The sequence below is a fragment of the Pinus tabuliformis genome, chromosome 7 (assembly GCF_031772625.1).
Source record: "Pinus tabuliformis cultivar Carrire ecotype Pingquan chromosome 7, CPIR1, whole genome shotgun sequence".
Classification (NCBI taxonomy): domain Eukaryota; kingdom Viridiplantae; phylum Streptophyta; class Pinopsida; order Pinales; family Pinaceae; genus Pinus; species Pinus tabuliformis.
The window spans coordinates 1,635,982,062-1,636,000,732 of record NC_142293.1 but is presented as its reverse complement, the minus strand read 5'-3'; the positions used below and the strand labels follow the sequence as shown (position 1 = coordinate 1,636,000,732).

General features: G+C 48.3%; 1 pseudogene; it reads left to right on the top strand.

Moving 5' to 3' along the window:
• Positions 1–10,746: 10,746 nt before the first annotated feature.
• LOC149254595 (25S ribosomal RNA) lies at positions 10,747–11,565 on the top strand (annotated as a pseudogene; the record flags this gene model as incomplete).
• Positions 11,566–18,671: the final 7,106 nt, after the last annotated feature.

Below are 18,671 nucleotides of genomic sequence, written 5' to 3'. Positions count from 1 at the left end.
CAATCTCACACGTAGGTATAACCTTAATATGCGCTGGTCTCTGACGGAATATTGCCTGTTCAGTTGATGGACCACCAACTGGGAGTCCAGGTTTACCACTAGCTCTCGGATGCCGAGGTCAACTGCTTCGGCAAGCAATTCTATTACAGCACTGTACTCGGCAACATTGTTAGTGGTACGACCTAGGCACACACCCTGTAGGTTTATCAACTCCCCGTGAGGATCGTAGATCACCCACGCTGCCGAAGACAAATTACAAGTACTACGGCAGGCACCATCAGCGAAACCAACATAAGGAGTACGAGACATCTGCGCAGGAAAGAGAAAGCATAATAAGGGGCAAAAACACGCCTTCACACCAAAGCAAAAGAAACTCATGCAATAAAAACTCAAAACACACGTATATACAAAGTGACTGTGAGCAGTTATGCATAGTACTTCTTCAGATAGAGCCCATTTCGGGGCTTGTCAAGAGGATTCCCTTCATAATCAATCAACTCATATGCGCCCTTTTGTAAAACACGTTTCACGATGTAGGGGCCTAACCACATGGATTCGAGTTTTCCTGCCCCCAGCTTATCCTTAGCTTGATCGTAGAGCAGTACTAAATCTCCCTCAACAAAGGAACGAGGATGAATATTCTGATCGAAGTGAGCCTTGACTCTCTTCTTCTGCGCTTCAATAGCCAGAGAGGCCAAACGACGAGTCTCGTCTAACCGTTCTAGGTAAAGAAGTCGTTCCTCCACCGAAGTGGTGTTGGGAAGCAACTCGACAGCTAATTTTAATGAAGGAATCTCACATTCGACGGGAAGGGTAGCCTCCAGTCCATAGACCAGTTGAAACGGGGTGAAACCGGTGGCATCCTTCACAGAAGTCCGGTAGGCCCACAAGGCTGGGAAAAGCATTAGATGCCAGTTCGACTTGTGCGTATTGACGGTGCGTTGAAGCATGGTGATCAAAACTTTGTTCACAGCTTCAACTTGACCGTTAGATTGAGGATAGTAGGGTGACGAACTATCTTGACGCAAGCCTAACTGGTTTGTTAACTCTGTCATCATATGATTTCGGAAATGCTTTCCATGATCTGTAACGATAGCCTGAGGGACTCCGAAGCGAGTGATGATATGATTGAATAGAAACTGCGCCGCTGTGTGACCGTCTTCGTTTAATGTAGGCATTGCTTCGGCCCACTTGGTGAAATAATCCACGGCAACGATAATGTACCCATGCCCCCCGGCCGAACGAGGGTTACAGGACGTATAATCGATGCCCCATTTGGCAAATGGACCTACGGTTACCACAGGGTGCAGTGGTGCAACAGGTGCACGCATCTTCCGGTGGTAAACCTGGCATTCATGGCATGCGCGTACAGCAAGGATACAATCCTTGAATATAGAGGGCCAGAAATAACCAGCGCGGAGGATCTTTTGAGCGGTAGCGTATCCGGACATGTGGCCACCACAAGCGCCGGAGTGGCAGTCATTCATGACTCGCTCAGCTTCCTCGAGAGTTAAGCATCGGCGAAGAAGGGAATCGACGCCGAGGCGGTACAGGGTGTCGCCCAAAATGCGATACGGTTGAGCCTGATGACGGATCCGTCGTCGGGCTTCTTTTGATGTATTAGGACGAAACGAAGACGTTTGTAAATATACAATGATGTCTCCGTACCATGGGTCGAGAGTGCTGATGAGAAAGAGTGTTTCATCCGGAATTCGCTCCTCTAAATGAGATGGTGCAGATTGAGATGGTAAGGAACAGAGCAGTTCAGCAAAGACCAGGGATTTCTTGGACTTGGCGGCAGTAAATTCCAAGTCGAACTCTTGGAGGATTACGATCCACTTCGAGTATTTGCCCCCCAGCAACTGACGTGATAAAATATAGGTCATGGGGTTGCATTCAGAGATCACGGTCGTTGTGCGCAACAGGATGTAATGACGGAAACGTTGGACGGCACATACAGCAGCCAATGCCAACTTTTCGACATATGCATAGCGAGTCTCCGTATCAAGGAGGTTGCGACTAAGATAGTATACAACGTGCTCTGAGCCATCGTCATCATCTTGCACTAAAACCATGCCGATGGTGGTATCGGCGGCGGCCAGATAAAGGGTGTAGTCACGGTGGTAATCTGGAGGTCTTAGGAGCGGAGCTGAGACCAGAAGGTCTTTAAGATGCTCAAAAGATTGCTGAGCGATAGCATCCCAATGAAAGGGCGTGTCTCGCTTTAGTAATCGCGTGAAACCCTTGGCCACCTCGGCATAATTTGGGATGAATCGTCTGAGAAAATTGGCTTTTCCCTGCAAGCTTTGTAATTGCTGTAGAGTGGCAGGGGGAGGAAGATTCACAATGGCCTCGACTTTAAGGGGATCCAAACGGATGCCTTCTCGGGAGACGATAAACCCGAGTAGTCGGCCAGATTCCACGCAGAAGACACACTTATGCGGATTGAGTCGAATACGGTAGTGTCGACAGCGAAGGAAGATTTCGCGTAAATGAGATGGATGGTCTTGACGTTTAGCTGAATGAGCGGGTAGATCATCCAGGTAAGGTTGTACGATGTTTCGGATATCATGAAAAGCATACGACATCGCACGCTGGAAAGTGGCACCGGCATTTTTAAGACCGAAAGGTAGCTTCTTGTAAGCGAAGGTGCCCCAAGGACAAATGAAAGCGGTCTTGTGCTGGTCTGCGGGGGCTATGTTGATCTGGTTGTAACCAGAAAAGCCGTCCATGAACGAATAAATTTCGCTTCCTGCGCAATCATCGATAAGCTGATCAATAAAGGGCGTAGGAAAGTTATCTTTTGGACAGGCGCGATTGATATCGCGATAGTCAACACAAACCCGAATAGTGCCCTGTTTTTTATTGACAGGAACTATATTAGATACCCATTCCGTGAGGGGAATGGCATAAATGAAACCAGCTCGAAAAAGCTTTTCAACTTCGGCCTTGATGGCTGCAGCCTTTCGAGGGTGCACCGGGCGTAAACGCTGACGAACAGGCTTAGCCCCAGGATAGGTAGGGATTTCGTGCTCCACGATACTGGGGTCAATGCCGGGCATTTCTTCGTAAGACCATGCGAAAACATCACGAAATTCACGAAATAGATCTGTGTAGATTTGAATTTCCTCGGGAGTACATGTGACTCCAATATGAATATTTTCGACAACTCCTGTTTTGACAGAGATGTCGATAGCCAAAGTTTGTGTAATGTTACCCATGTTCCCTTCCGAGGACACTTGATATAACTGGATAGGTGTTTGGAGAGGGATATGTGGGAGACATGAAGCAAACTTTCCGAGACACGTGGCCATTTCCGAATAAGGAGGGAGGAACGAAGAGCGATGGTGGTGATCAAACCAAGGGAGCTCTTCGGGAGACATAGTCTCGATAATAGCCTCGTCGGATGGGAATGATTCTTTCAGGGGGTCCGAGGTGGCCTTCTCTCCCAACCAGGGGAAGGTTTGAGGTGAATCGGGAACGCTGCTTGGAAAAGCAGGTCCGGAGGTTGAAGCCGATGCAGCAACTATTTCGATGTAGTTGAGCTCGGCTGGGCTCAACGGCATCATCTCGCCCCATGAATCTTCTTGATTCACGGGAGGGAGAACCCATGGATCAGAATGCGTCATGATCATGTTAACGGAGGCGAGATTTGGAGGCGGGAGGGGAAATACTCCCATCAAGGAGGGATCTTTAAATAATCCGACACCCACACTCTCGAGCGATTTGAAGGTATGCTCCACGAATGGTACATTCCCTTCAGAAGAGGAAGCAAAAAAGGACAGCTGGTCCACCGTGACGATTTTTCCTTGATGGGGAAAACGAACGACACGGAATAAGGAGGAAGCCACGGCCTGCATGGCATAAGTCCAGCTTCGTCCTAGAAGGAGGTTGTAAGTGAGGTTAGCGTCAACGACTTCAACCTCGACTTCTACAGTTTTGCCTTCTAAAGAGATAGGTAAACGCGGGAGGATACCAAGTGGACGAGATTCTCTTCCATCGAACGCCTCTAGGGTGGTGGGAGACTGGTTCAGAGCAGGCGAACCAAGAGCCTTCCAACAAGCAACTGACATGATGCAGGTTGAGGCTCCCTCATCAATGACAGTACGGTGAATCGTCTTGCCTTTGATGAGAACTTGTATAAGGAAGGCCACCTGATGAGGTAATCTCTGCGTGAAACCTTCGAGGTCGAAAGAAATGAGATCCGAATCTGCCGGGTCGATGCCACCAATTGCTGATAGCAGGGACTTCCTCTGGGAGGGGCAGCTCTGGAGGACTTCTAACGCGGACATAGCAGACGGAGCCTGAGCTAAGTCCTCGACAATGCTATAATGCTGTGCGGCACGAGCATTGGGGTTATAAGATGACTTCCTGAGTACACCTTTGGGAGGGGGTCGGGGGATCGTCTCGGTGCTGGGCCGTTCAATGTGAAGAGGGCCAGAACTAGACGCGGGAGCGCTGGAGGGGACCTCCGGCTCCTTCCCGGCTGAAGATGGATATTCTTTCGTTCGAGTCGTGACGTGGACGGGGATGGTTCCTGCCATGAATACTTGAGAACCGAACGAGGAAGAGGATTGAGAAGGGTCTGCCACCTGATGCGTCTGCTGGGATGGGAAAGGCTCTTTAAGGACGGCGGGGGACCCTGAAGCACCTTTTAAAAGCCGACTAACCTCGGACCGCCTAGGGCAGTCCTTGGTGTAGTGATCCTCCTCGCAAATGAGGCAGGGATACTTAGGCTTCCGCTTGGCTCCGTCCTCGGTGGGAGGTTTAGGAGAATTTTGCTTAGGTTGTCCGGATTTTTCTTTGGCCTTTCCTTTCTTTTTGCCTTTCGAGGATTTGTCTGCCGCGGTGGACTGAACGGCATTTACCTCGGAGGTATTCCCAGGAATAGATGGGCTCTGAGAAGCATTCTCGTTAGAGGTGTTTTGTTTCTGCTTCCCAGAGTTTGCGGTTGATTTCTTACTTGGTGAATTCACGGAGCCAATAACTCCATCCACAGACGGTTTCGGTGGAGCTTTGGTTTGTCCGTGCCTCGGGGCATCTGGCAAATAGTCATACAAAGTACCTGACTGAGAATATACTAAGTCAAGGTATTGAGCTCGCGCAATCGCTTGCTCTTCAGTTACACACGCCCCCATTGCAATATCTTTGGCAATTTTAGGAACAAAGGACGTGGTAAACCAGTCGGTCAGGAGTTGATCGGGAATCCAAAATTTAATCAAACGACGGCGCCTTCTCCATTCATGTATATGATCAGAGATGTGCGTTGCCGTATCCTGTTTTAGAGACGTGAGCAAATGGGTCCCAGTCTCGTACCGAATGGGTAACTGAAAATGAGTAAGAAAGGCCATAGCCAACGAGTTAAAGTCTGAAAACATACCGCGATGAAGTTCGATGTACCATTTTGCGGCTGAACCAGTGAGGGTCCTCTGGAAGAGGCGCAGTCGGATAGAATCATCAAGCCATGAGTTAGATGAACACCAAAGGTGATAGGTCATTACGTGGGCTTGAGGATCCTCTCCGGCTTTGCCGTCGAACTTTGGACAGTCACCTGGTATTTTGGTCGGAACCGGTGGCCACCATGAGTTATGCAAAATAGGATCATTTGTTAACTTGGACACATCGGGTAGTTCCAACGTAGCCAAAAATGGTAGCTGCGGGTTGAAGGACATCTGTGGCTGAGGGTTCGAGGCGATATTAGGGTTCCACCCAGATTGGGGTTGCCCCCACGAACTTTGTCCAGACGGACCTGGCCCGAAAGGACCGGCCGCATAGGAATTTTGTCCCGATGGACCTGGTCCGAAAGGACCTGGCACATAGGGAGTTTGTCCGTAGGAGTTTTGTCCGTGTGCGGACGACTGTCCCTGTGTTTGCCCCCCAGCTCCCCATGAATTAGCAGCTTGCCCGCCAGGTTGACCATATTGATAATTTTGATAGGGAGTGACCTGTGGTCGCTGATAATTTTGGTAAGGAGTATACTGATTTTGCCCCTGGGGTTGCTGGTAGCCATGTGACTGCTGGGTTGCATACGGAGCTTGGTAGGCAGGCTGCGTTTGATATGGAGGTTGATAACCTGTTTGAGTCTGAGGCCCAGAGTATTGTCCTTGAACCGGTTGAGGTTGGACTACACGTCCCGAAGGTTGACTTGGTCGGATTCGAGATGGACCTGGTTGGCCAGCAGGATAGCCTTGCTGAACGCCAGGTTGTCCATGTGCCACCAAGGGCTGTCTTCGCGGAACGGGTGGTCGAATTGGTTGGATAGCTGGTTGACGGTGAGGGTAGACCCCGGGTTGATTTGGCTGTATAGACGGTTGGCTCGTTTGTCCCCCACTGTAACCGGGTTGGGAAGAGGGTTGGGCTTGCTGTACGGCAGGCTGCCCTCTTGGGTATATAGGCTGGGCAGAGGGTTGCGCCCCTTGCCCAGAAGGATTTGTGTTTCGAGGGGTAGGTGGGCCCTGTTGAACATAGGGTTGTCTACCCTGGCCATAAGGATACCCTTGCTGGACGGCTGGTTGATTTGAGGGATTGTAAACTGAGCCAGTTGGTCCAGAGGGGTACCCTGGCTGGAAACCAAGCTGGTCTTGAAAAGACGGTTGCTCTGGCTGCCCAGTAGGTTGATTCTGATATGGGTATGGCGGACCTCCCATGTCCATAGGTTGTTCCTGGTAAGGTTGACCTTGTGGGTGCCCAGATTGTCCTGGGTCAGGCAGGCCATATAATGGTTGCCCTTGAGGGGGCTGCACGTAGAATGACGGGTCCTGATTGGGTGGTCCTATGGGCTGCCGAGGAGGGTCTCGGTTTCCAAAGTACTTAGTAGTGTGGTCATACCTGACATTCAAAGATTCCTCATTCTCTTCGAAGGGGTGACGAGGGAGACCTGAGATTTCCTCAAGGAACTCACCATTTGCATCGAAGAAGAAAACAGGACCATCGTAATCTGGGTCTGTTATAGGTTCCCCATAAGCATCATACGGTCCTGATCCTGGAATGCCTCCAACAAAAGAACCAGCTTGAGGAACTTCAGACGAGGGAATCGGCGCAGCACTGACGACCGGAGTCGAACGTGCTACACAAACAGTAGGTTGAGCGGGAACTGAGGTGACGATCGGGTTGAGTTCTGAGGTGAGGGGTGGGAAAAGAGGCTGTGAAACAAAAGGGCCGATCGAGGCCGCGAGAGTAGGATCCCATATGGTGGTAGAAGTTGTTCTAGCATCATACCTATCCCTTAGCGATTGATATCGCGGAGGGAGGGGAGATGAAGACGGGATCGGGGTCTCAATGTCTGTGACTGCGGGTGTCTCACCCGTGCTGGAAGCTGCCCCCTCCATCGGAGATGACATACCTAAAGGGGTACGGGGGGTTTGGGGGGTATCCCAATCTTCTTCCCAGACGGGATTCCAATCCTCCAAGTAATCTGGGTTGCTGGGGGACCGTACGTTAATAGGCTGGATACTCGGTACAATGGGAAGAGTACCGCCTTCAACTGGTACCTCGGGAGCAACAGAGGATTGAGAACCTAAGTCACTTGTACCGGGAGGTGATGGGTCAGCCAGGATGACCAGACCCCTGAGAACTCTTAAAGGAAACTATCGATAAAAGCCTACTCAAAACTTATCGCACACAAGACCTAAAAAGGAGATGTTATCGTGGCCAAATTAATTTTTTAAGACGCAAGGACCAAACTTGACCTTTTCATATTTCAGGAGTCGAGAAAAGGACAAAGATGACTCCAGTCTCCTTCGAATGTTTAATGAGCACGAAGTGACAAGACGCTCACAGGCACCTTTTCGTTTAGGGAGTCCGAAAAGGATCAAAAGTGACTGCTCTGGAACTTCTAGGTAGAGGGTGTGCCAAACTCTTCGCAAAACCACAGAATACTTTTTAGGGTACGGGTGGTCAATCTTCGTGAATGCTGTGTTCACTGCATTGCGAATTGTAGGGCGGCCGACTCGGCTTCCTATGGATAAAGGATAAAAGCCTAGTGGGGTCTCCCTATATACTCGACGGTACGTGGGAGCGCAGTCCGTATTAGACCACTATCGAGTCACAGAAGGAGGAATCACCCAACCCAATGTGAAACAACAGTGACTATGTTTTAAGACGCCGGAACACGTCTCTAACCTAGACCTCTAAATATTTGCGTTTAGTTCCAATGCGTTTTTAGATTCATTTGGTTCATTTTATAGTTGATCTTGAGATTAAGTTTCGATTTCAAGCTCTATCGTATGTTCGCTCACAATTACTTAGATGCAATCTATATGCAAAAGAATTTCGTTTCGTTCGATGAATTCTAGCTACGAGAGGGCAAAGAATTTTTGAAACAAAACGAAAACAAACAAACAAGTAGCTAAATGCAACTAAAGCGAGGAAAGGAAACTTTTCTTTTGAAAATGGAAATCAATGAAATGTTCTTTTCCTTCTCGAATTTTAAAACAAGCTACTAATTCGTTTCCTTTTATTGACATAACACACCTAAAGGAATTTGGAGGAACTTGAACACCAAGTAAACTACTTAATGAGAGCACACGAAGTTCCCAAAACACTCAACCAAAGTCTCGAAATCAAAGGGAAACAAGGTAATGCACGAGCTATGTGATCTAAGCTCTGCAAAACAAGCAAGGATTGCAAGCAAGGAGGAAGCGCAAAAGATCACTTGGAAGCACAAACCAATACACTCTAACAATCACTGAAAAAATGCGAAGAGCGAGTCTAGAATGAGCTGGTCAATCAAGCAAACAGGGATCCTTGCGGGAGGCTTGACACACACACGGCCGCTAGATGTCCTAGGGTTCAGAGCGTGAAATCAAATAGAGAAAAGCAAACATCCGATGGACCAGAGTTGCAACCAGTCAATTAGAGACTCAAACACAATCCAGTAATCGCGAAAGTCAGGACGAAAACGTGAACCAAGCAGCTAGAAGGGAAGTTGTTTGCAAACTTAAAACCAAGCAAAACGAAACCCTATGGAGTTGAGCTTCGTAATCAAACAGTTCAAAGTTCAGAGAGTGAAAAACAAGTCATCAGACAAGTGGGGAGAAGCAGGGAAAGTCACAGCAAGAGGTTCAGGAGGTCGAATTGGACAAAAAAAAAGTTTTTCAGGCTCAGCGCGGGTAGCCTTCAGCAACTTTGCGCTGACAGGGGGAGGCCTTCAGCAGCTTTGCGACGTCAGCGCGGAAAGTCAGGGAAAAAGCGCGCTGCCCTAGGACAAACGAGGTCAGCGCGGATATAAGACACACAGACGCGATGACCGAAATCGCAAAGAAGAGGGGGCGCGATGTCAGCGCGGAAGAACACGAATAAAGCGCGCTGCCCTTGAAAACGAGGTCAGCGCGACTGTTAGACGTACAGGCGCGATGAAGAGAAAACCAAAAGAACAGGGCCGCGATGTCAGCGCGACTGTTCCGAAATAAAACGCGCTGGGAGTAAAAAACAAGGAAAGCCAAAACAAAAACTTCCCAAACCAAAGGCAGGAGCTTTTTAATAATAAAGACGCTTTCCAGAAACACCCAGAAAGTTCATAAGCCACAAAAGACAATCCCAAAAACCCACAAAGAGATCAATCAAAGCCAAACACAAAAGTGGACTCAAAAACAAAAAGGCTGATCCCCAGCGGAGTCGCCAAATTGTTGAGAAGGTAAATCCCCTCTACGGATAGAGGCGATCCCTACTAGCCCAACAGGGGTCTAGCAACAATCACACAATGCTGCCACGCATGTTCCTAGTTACAATTAGACAAGAAGTAAAGAGCACCTACTTGGATTCCTGCGCTGTCGTTTGTCGAGGGGATGTTTCCCTTGCTCCTTCGCTTCAGCTGGTCATAGTCTTCCGCGATCCCCGCGAACGGACACCTGCACACACGAAGGGAAAGCAAACGCAAGCGTGAAATCTAGTAAAAGTAACTATATGCCAGTCAGAAAAGACATAATTCACATTTATCCATTGCATAAACAAACGAGAATGGAACAATAATAGCAGTCATCTATTATTAATCAGAATAGAGAAGAGTACAACCAAATGTTCTGACGTCGATAAACTTCTCAGGAGGGATCAGTCAGCATGTATCTCAAGCATTCACCTTTGAGGATGGTTCTCCCAAGACAAACTAGTCTCTCTCTCTCACACAAATGTCACAAACAAACTTCCCAAAGCAATCAATCACTTCCACTCCTAACACACCACACCTATAGCAGCAATCTGAGCACTACAAGCTCTTGTATAATCCAAGCTAAGTCTAGCTATTTTCTAACTAGCTGCTCATGGTAATGGTGGAAGTTTATATAGGAGAAGGAGTCTCCTAAAAAGGTGGAAGGATGAGCTTATCTTCAAGGGGAGTAGTTGCAAAAGGTCGAACAGACATGCCATAGAAGGGAGTCGACATTCACAAAGCTAACAACCAAGCCTGGAGAGATCTGGAAGGCTGGTTGTTTGAACAAATTCGCCCAAACTGGATCAGCGCGGATTATATGGAGACTGCCGCGCTGTCAGCACATGACAACAACTGAACAAGCCATGTCAGCGCGGAAGGACACGTGAAAGCCGCGCTGTGCGTCATCGCGGAAAAGTGATGTTCTTCCGCGATGGCAGCGCACGAAATAGACTGTGGGGCGCTGGTCATCGCGGTTATTTTAGGAACAGACGCGCTGATGCACAAAACTTTGGAAAAATGGGTTTTTAGCCAGTTCAGGGAGCAAACATTTAGTGATTGTGACTTCTTGGACACAGCAGGGTGACTGACAGGAAGGCAGTGATAAATTACTGTGTAACACCTATCAACTATCTAGTAAAACCACAGCCAAGGGAACGGGCTTGGCAGAATCAGTGGGGAAAGAATACCCTGTTAATCTTGACACTAGTCCGACTTTGTGAAATGACTTGAGAGGTGTAGAATAAGTGGGAGCCGTTTTTGGTGCAAGTGAAATACCATTACTTTTAACATTATTTTACTTATTCAGGTGGGGAGTTTGGCTGGGGTGGCACATCTGTTAAAAGATAACGCAGGTGTCCTAAGATGAGCTCAATGAGAACAAAAATCTCGTGTGGAACAAAAGGGTAAAAGCTTTTTGATCCTTCAATGTCGACTCTTCCTATCATTGTGAAGCAGAATTCACAAAGTGTTGGATTTTTCACCCACCAATGGGGAACGTGAGCTGGGTTTAGACCGTCGTGAGACAGGTTAGTTTTACCCTACTGATGAACCACACTACAATAGTAATTCAACTTAGTACAAGAGGAACCGTTGATTAACAAAATTGGTCATCGCGCTTGGTTGAAAAGCTAGTGGCACGAAGCTACCGTGTGTCGGATTATGACTGAACGCCTCTAAGTCAGAATCCACGCTAGAAGTGGTGCATGTCACTCTTTGACTATATCTCAACCCACTGTAGGGGCGTTGCTTTGTCGCCCCCAGGGGTCCGTGTCATTTGCAAACCATGACCATGAAGCATCTCGGTCAAGGCAGCTTTGAAGCTCAATTCCAAACGGTCGTTGAGAAGAATCCTTTGCAGATGACTTAAATATGCGACGGGTCAGAATCCACTGAGATTCAGCCCTTGGTTGCCTCAATTCAGAGCTTCGCTCTTGTCATAAACAAAATTCGGGCAACCCTCTCGCGCCTCTGCCTCTTCCTCCAGACGACAAATTTTCATTGCTTAGGGACGGGAAATTTGGGGTTCCCACGCCGCGATGGAAAAGGCGACGAAGCCTGAGAAAACTGGGGTTTCCATGCCACACCCCGACACCCAAAATTTATGGTTTCCATGCCATGCCCCGGTGCCCAAAATTTGGGGCTTCCATGTCTCGCCAAAAATTTGGGGTTTCCACCCGGCGCTGAAAATTTGGGGTTTCCACCGGGCTCCTAAAATTCAAGGCTTCCATGTCGCGCCAAAAATTTGGGGTTTCCACCTGGAACCTAAAATTTGGGGTTTCCACCAGGCTCCTAAAATTCGGCGCTTCCATGTCGCGCCAAAAATTTGGGGTTTCTACCTGGTGCCTAAAATTTGGGGGTTCCGCCTAACGTAGAAAAGAAATTGGGGTTTCCATGTCGCGGCTAAAATTTGGGGTTTTCGCCTGGCGCAAAATTTTTTGGGGTTTACAAGTCGATCCCAAGCCTGGGGAAACTTGGAGTTTCCACGTCACACCCTGGCGCCCAAGCCGGGGTAAACTTGGGGTTTCCATGTCGTGCCTCGACCAAAACCAGCGGTGCCCAAGCCTGGGGAAACTTGGGGTTTTCGAGTTGTGCCACGACGAAACTGGCGGCACCCAAGCCTGCAGAAACTCGGGGTTTCCAAGTCACACCCCGACGCCCAGGCCTGGGGAAACTTGGGGTTTCCATGTCGCGCCACGACCGAAGCCGGCGACGCCCAAGCCTGTGGAGACTCGGGGTTTTCCATGTCGCACCCTCGCGCCCAAGCCTGGGAAGCTTGGGGTTTCCATGTACCGCCACTTTGATGGAACCACGGGTTTCCACATTTTACGGCACGAGGGAAACGCGGGGAACTTGAGGTTTCCATGACGATGCAAACCAGATCGCAAGTCTCGGGAACTTGGCGTGTTTCGAAATCGCTGCCCAAGTCTGGGGAACTCGCTGTTTCCATGTCGCGGTACACCCTGAATCGCCCGAGAGTCTTTGGAACTTCAAATTTCCATGTCGTGGGGCCACGAAGAGCCGCCAATGTCTGGGTAACTCAGGGTGTCTGTTTCGCGGTGCGATGAAAACTGCTACCCAAGTCAGTGGACACGCACGTGGTTTCCATTTCGCGTCACAATAAAAATTGTTGCCCAAGTCTGGGAAACGTTGTGTAAGGTCCTGCAGTTCGGTTTCTCCCCATCGGTGTGAAGTGCGAACTCTATGACTAAAATGTGCGAAGGGACATAAGTATAATGTGCATTAGAGGTGGAGTGATGGTTGGTTTATAGCGTGGGAGCGTTTGGCATAACCCACGGGCCGACTTACATGTTGGGGCGACTTGAATGAGGGATTATTTTTCGACCAACAATCGGATGGCAAGTTTGCGACGTGTAAGGGCGTTTTGGCACGTGGTGGTCAAGTAAGCTTGGGCAGCGACTCGCCCAACTGCTCATATAAATATGGCAAGGCGTTGGAGCATTTGGCATTCATTCGAAGATGGAAATTCGAACATGATCATTCGGTGATCAAGAAAAAAGTGCGAAGAAGTGGAGTAGGTCGTAAAAGAGGCACAGGCATATATTCACCCGCTCTTGGGCAAGCACACACGATACGCACAGGTTTCGGTTATCGGGTGAGGGCGCAGGTAAGGAAGGCACCCTCCGTTCGGTGTGACACAGGGTGTCTTGGGTAGGTCGCCCGCCATTCATGGAAGAAGAAACGTGGAGGTGTCTCGGGTGACTCGGGTAAGTCGCCCACCCGTCGTGCAAAAGGAAAAGTGGGGTGACTCGGGTGAGGTCGCCTGCCCGTCATGCAGCGGTAAATGAGGTTCGGTCGAGGAGTACGGTTGGCAGCTCGTGTGAGGGCGCACCCGCCTAGCTCGGGCAAGGAACTCGGTTGGCACACGGAGGTGTTGCCTATTTGTAAAATTGGCTAAGTATGAAACTTGGTGTTTCCCATGTATACTTGTAAAGCCTCGTAAACATTGTAGAGTTGAATAATATATTGAATTCAGGAAGACTCATTGTTTAGGGAGTTGCCCCTCCCTTTATGCTGTGCAATTGTGTTCTTCATGTACAATTGCTGATGATAATGAATGTGTATGGGTGTTCATTGGTATAAAGGAAACATAATAATACTTGGTTGCAAAAAACAAACTAAGTAGGCTAATGGTTGAGCGTAGTCCATGAACATAAGTATTGGTGAAAAGAAAGTGTTCAGTGGTGTCGCACCTCGCCAAGTACGACTGAAAGACTACTGTAGGCCTGGGGGCGTGACACGCGAGGTTCCCATGTCACTCGTGCCATGTTGGGCGTGGCGCACACCCCTTGATACCTGCACGATGGGTGAGCCACCGACGGAAGGTGTGCGGCCAACCCTTGTTGCGTGCCCAGATGAAAGAGGTGACATGTGCGGAGGAGTTAGGATGCGGGTAGCTGTGCAACGTGCGACGACAGGTGTAATTGGTGAGGTGTTGGAGCTGACCCATGGGTGCGACGGTGCACAAGAAGGGACACGGCGGTTCGTTGGAATGGGGCGTGTCGAGGTTATGTGGCAGGTCATCCAGGCATGCATGTTGATGGAGCTGACCCTTGTTATCCTCGACAGACACGGCCCTTGGGCGAAAGGATGCGTATAAGTAAGGAGGATGGTGTTCGACGAAGGGAAATCGAACCCAGACTTCCACATCGCAGAATAAGTGCAAAGGAAGGAGTTGGGCGAAAACGGAAGGAAGAGAAGGACGCGGGTAAGAGGGCCACACCGGTGGGCGGATTACAGAGGGCGGGTCGAGCTTGGTAGCAGGGACAGGCAGAGCGGGGCGGGTTACCGTCCGGGTAGGTAGGCCACACTGCATGCGTGCCATGCGCCCTCACTATGGACCGCACCAACGGGCAGAGTTTGGGCGCCGCGGAAGGGAAAGTCGGGCGGACAGGTTCGCAGTTCAGGTGTCGAGTTGTGTCGTGCAGGCCGTGGGCCAGTGCAGCCTGACCACACGAGACAACAGGTTGAAAGAATAATTGAAGAAGATAAATTTATGGTAAGTTATTTTCGATGCATTCTTAAGAACCCTTATTGGAAAATTGACCGAGTGTTGAAGTAGGCGCAAACCGTGTACTAAAGTATTGGTAAAAATAAAAAGTACGGCGGTGCCGCACCCGCTTATGCGTGGTTGAAATACTACCACTAGGATAGGAGTGTGACATGGGGTCTCCCCGTCCCTCCTCGACAAAGGTCGCCAAATTGTGGGGAACCCGGGGATTCCATGTCCCACCTTGTCGAAAGCATCCCAAGCGCGGGAAATTTGAGGTTCCCATGTCTCGTCACGATGGAAATCGCCCCAGGTGCAGTAAACTTGGTGTACATTGAACCTGCAACCTCACATCAAGAAAAAGGCTCGGTTGGTCAAGAGAATGAAGGTTTCTTCATTGGTAAAGGATCTCTCTAAGGATCAAAGTTTGGAGTCTCTTCTAGAGCTAGTCCACCACTGACTATCAAAAGTTGAAAGAAGGACAGAGTGTCGGGGAACGAAGCGCCGAAGAAACAAAGTGCAGAGAGGAGGAAGGACTCGACTTGTGCTTGGGGGATATTATTGTCAAGGGTCTAGGGCTTCGAAATGACCAATAAGAAGCTTCAATGAGAGAAATTTATGAAAGGGTTTTCCTCTCTGAGAGAGAGAAAGGTTTTTCCCTGGCAGAGAGCCAACATCTTGTGTTCTTGTTCTTAAGTTTTTGGCACTAGTTTGATGAAAGTAAACACACATTCATTAATAAGAAGAGAAGAAGATTAAGATAGCATGATAAATTGAAAAAGAGCTTCACAAATTGTTATCAAGTCTAGAAGAATCCCGCTATACCCCATTGCCCCAGATTCTTCAATGCGGTATCAGAGCTAAGGTGACACATCAAGGAAAGGGAATCTCAAGAACATCCACAAGGTTGAAGCGTCAAGCCAAGAAGTCTAAATCACATCAAGGACAAGAAGGTCTACCATTTGTCATTCATCATGGAAGACTACAAAGCAAGAAGAAACGACTTGTATAAAGGCACCTACAAGAAGAACAAATCAAAGAGGGACCTACATCAAGCTACACCATCTTGAAGAATGAAAGGCACTACGAGTCAAGTCATCAAGCAAGTCCATTTGAAGAAAGAAACTTGAACAACATCAAGATATAAGGAAGGCAAGCCATCAAGTCTTCAAGAGGAAAGCAAGTTCACTACATCTCAAACTCTATCAAGTAAGTATATGTCCCATTCTGAGTATACCTCAGTGTCTTTTTGCAAGGAAAGTAACAAATTGGTTGGGACCACTACATGTCCAAATTCCAATGGTTTGGATGCCAAGAGTATGGACGCTACAAAAGGGATTGTCCTAAACTTAAGAAGGACAACAACAACAAGAGAAAAAGGGAAGAAGCTCATGTAACTCAAGAAGTGAAAGAAGACGACAAGAAGAAAAAGAAGGAAGATCCTCCTATGACTAAGTCAACAGCCTCTTTGCTTAAAGTCCTCTTTCAAAGGGGGTAGAGGTCTCATTGGGGGTCCCATTTATGGGATTCAAGAGAGGATGATATACAGGTGAGAGCAGATGAAGCAAGAAAGGCTACACCAATCGAGGAGAAATATCAAATAAAGTCGCGATGATAAAAGCATAATCAAGATGAGGTATGTATGCATCAAAGTTTAAGTCATGTCATCATATATATTGATTGGGTCATGGGAAACGTTCTAGAATCACGATCAAGAATAAAAGGATCTCTTTCACCAACGACATGCTCGGACGCATGTGCTACAGCGGAGTAAAGGTCAACATGAAGAAGTGCTCTCATAAGGAGTATAAGGTGGTTGATCAATAAATCTAATAAGGAGCAAGTGAAGAACATCGTGGTCACAAAGATTCCTTAACATCTCTCGAAAGGAGGCACGACAACTCTAACAAAGGAAGAAAAATATAAAGGACCCTTGACACCTACGAAGGCCTTGGAGATAGTAAGGTGTAGACAACCGATTCAACTCTACAAATATGTCATGATGAAGAGCAATATCACGATGAAGTCATGAAGGGCCACTAAATCAAAGTATGGGAATGAGCGACTACAACTCAGCATCAATGTGATAAGTGTTATGAAGGATAGACAAGGTGACAAAGGAGTAGCTAGATGAAAAAAAGGACCTGATATATATCAAGAAGGCCACTTTCCACGAAGGGAGCAATGACATGACAAACCAGGGGGGAAGTGATCGATGGCCGATACCCTGCCAAGAAGAAGTTCAAACAAAGACTTCATGACATCTTAGGAAATAAGGAGATCAAGCGGCTGAAGGACCCACGAAGAAGACATTGTTGATGAATGGACAAGTCCCTAGCTAAGAGGGAGTTCTAACAAGTTCCCAACTACAAAGGAGCTTGGGCAAGTTCCTTGTCAGAGGAAACTTGGGCATGTCTTCCCCAATCAAGGGGAAGAGATAGACACAACATTCTTGTCTTCACTTGGCAAGAAATAATGGGAGGATTGGGTAATCATTTGGCATCTGATGCTCTTTGAGGATGTGTAGGGCACCCAAGACAAGAGTAGGCAAGAGGAGTGATATTCTTTGAGGGCTGGGAACCCAAGACAAGAATTGTCCTGGAAGGTCATACTCAGGGAACACCTGGGTGGGTATGTACCTTTAGAGATAATGACCAAGGTGTTTATAAGACATTGGCCTTGCCAACATTGTGCTCTCATATTATGAGAGATAAAGTTGTTAGTCAAGGCCTTGCTATGAACAATGTTGGCTAATATGATGCTATAACAGATGGGTTGCCAATCCGGTTTCTCTTATGTGAATTATTCAAGATTGAAAAATAGCCAAACACCTTGTAATGATTTATGAATACCTCCCTGGTTAAGAGGGGGTGTTGAAGAAAGTGTAACTAGGTTCGGTCTTCATAAATGTACTTTTGATATTTGTATTTATTCAAGAAAATAAATAAATAAGTAAATATATATATATATATATATATATATATATATATATATATATATATATATATATTATATATGTCATTGAGTTTCTTGCTCATTGAAATATGCCTAACACATGTTAAAGTGTTATAAAGAGTCAAAAGAAAATGTTGAAGATCTTAAGGGCATGTTACCCCAGGTATATTTATGTATTAGAGTCAAAGATATTCCTACCCTCGTGTCTTTGTTTGGGTCGTGCGCCCGTTCAAACCCAAAATTTCCTTCGGGCGGGTCGGGTCATCCCGTGCCATGCTTTGTGTGGGGGTGCGTGGGCACATGTGGGCGTGCCGAAAATGCCAAGTCATGACCACCCGTGAGCCGTGCACCCATGGAAACCCCAAATTTCGTTTGGGCGATTCGGGTCGGCTCGCCCAGGGTGGGTCGAGTCGTGCTGTGCCGTGTGTGGGTGCCTTGGCACACGTGGCCGTGCCAAAAATTCTATGTCATCACCGCCCGTGTGTCTTCTGCACATTCGTGCAGCCCGTTTGCCCAACGCTTCCTCGGGCCTTCGTTCGAGTCGTGCACCCATGGAAACCCCAAATTTCGTTCGGGCCGTGCACACATGGAAACCCCAAAGTCCGTTCGGGCAGGTCGGGTCGTGTCGTGTGTGGGTGCCCGTGCAAATGTGTTCATGCGAGTCGAGTGGGGTCGGCACGTGGGTGCTCGGGAACATGTGGTCGTGCAAAAAATGTTAGGGCGTGACCACCCGTGTGCCTCCTACACGTTCGCGTGACCCGTTTGCCCAACGCTCCGTCATGCCTTCGTTCAGGCGGGTCGGGTCATGCCGTGCATGGGTGATCGGGCACACGTGGCAGTGCCAAAAATGCTAATTCATGACCCCCCATGTGCCTTCTACACGTTTGTGCGGCCCGTTTGCTCGACGCTGCCTTGTGCCTTCGTACGGGTCGCACACCCATGGAAACCCCAAATTTCGTTAGGGTTGTGCATACAAGGAAACCCCAAATTTTGTTCGGGTCAGGTCATGTCGTGTCGTGTGTGGGTGCCTGTGCAAACGCGTTCGGGCGGGTCGAGTCGGCT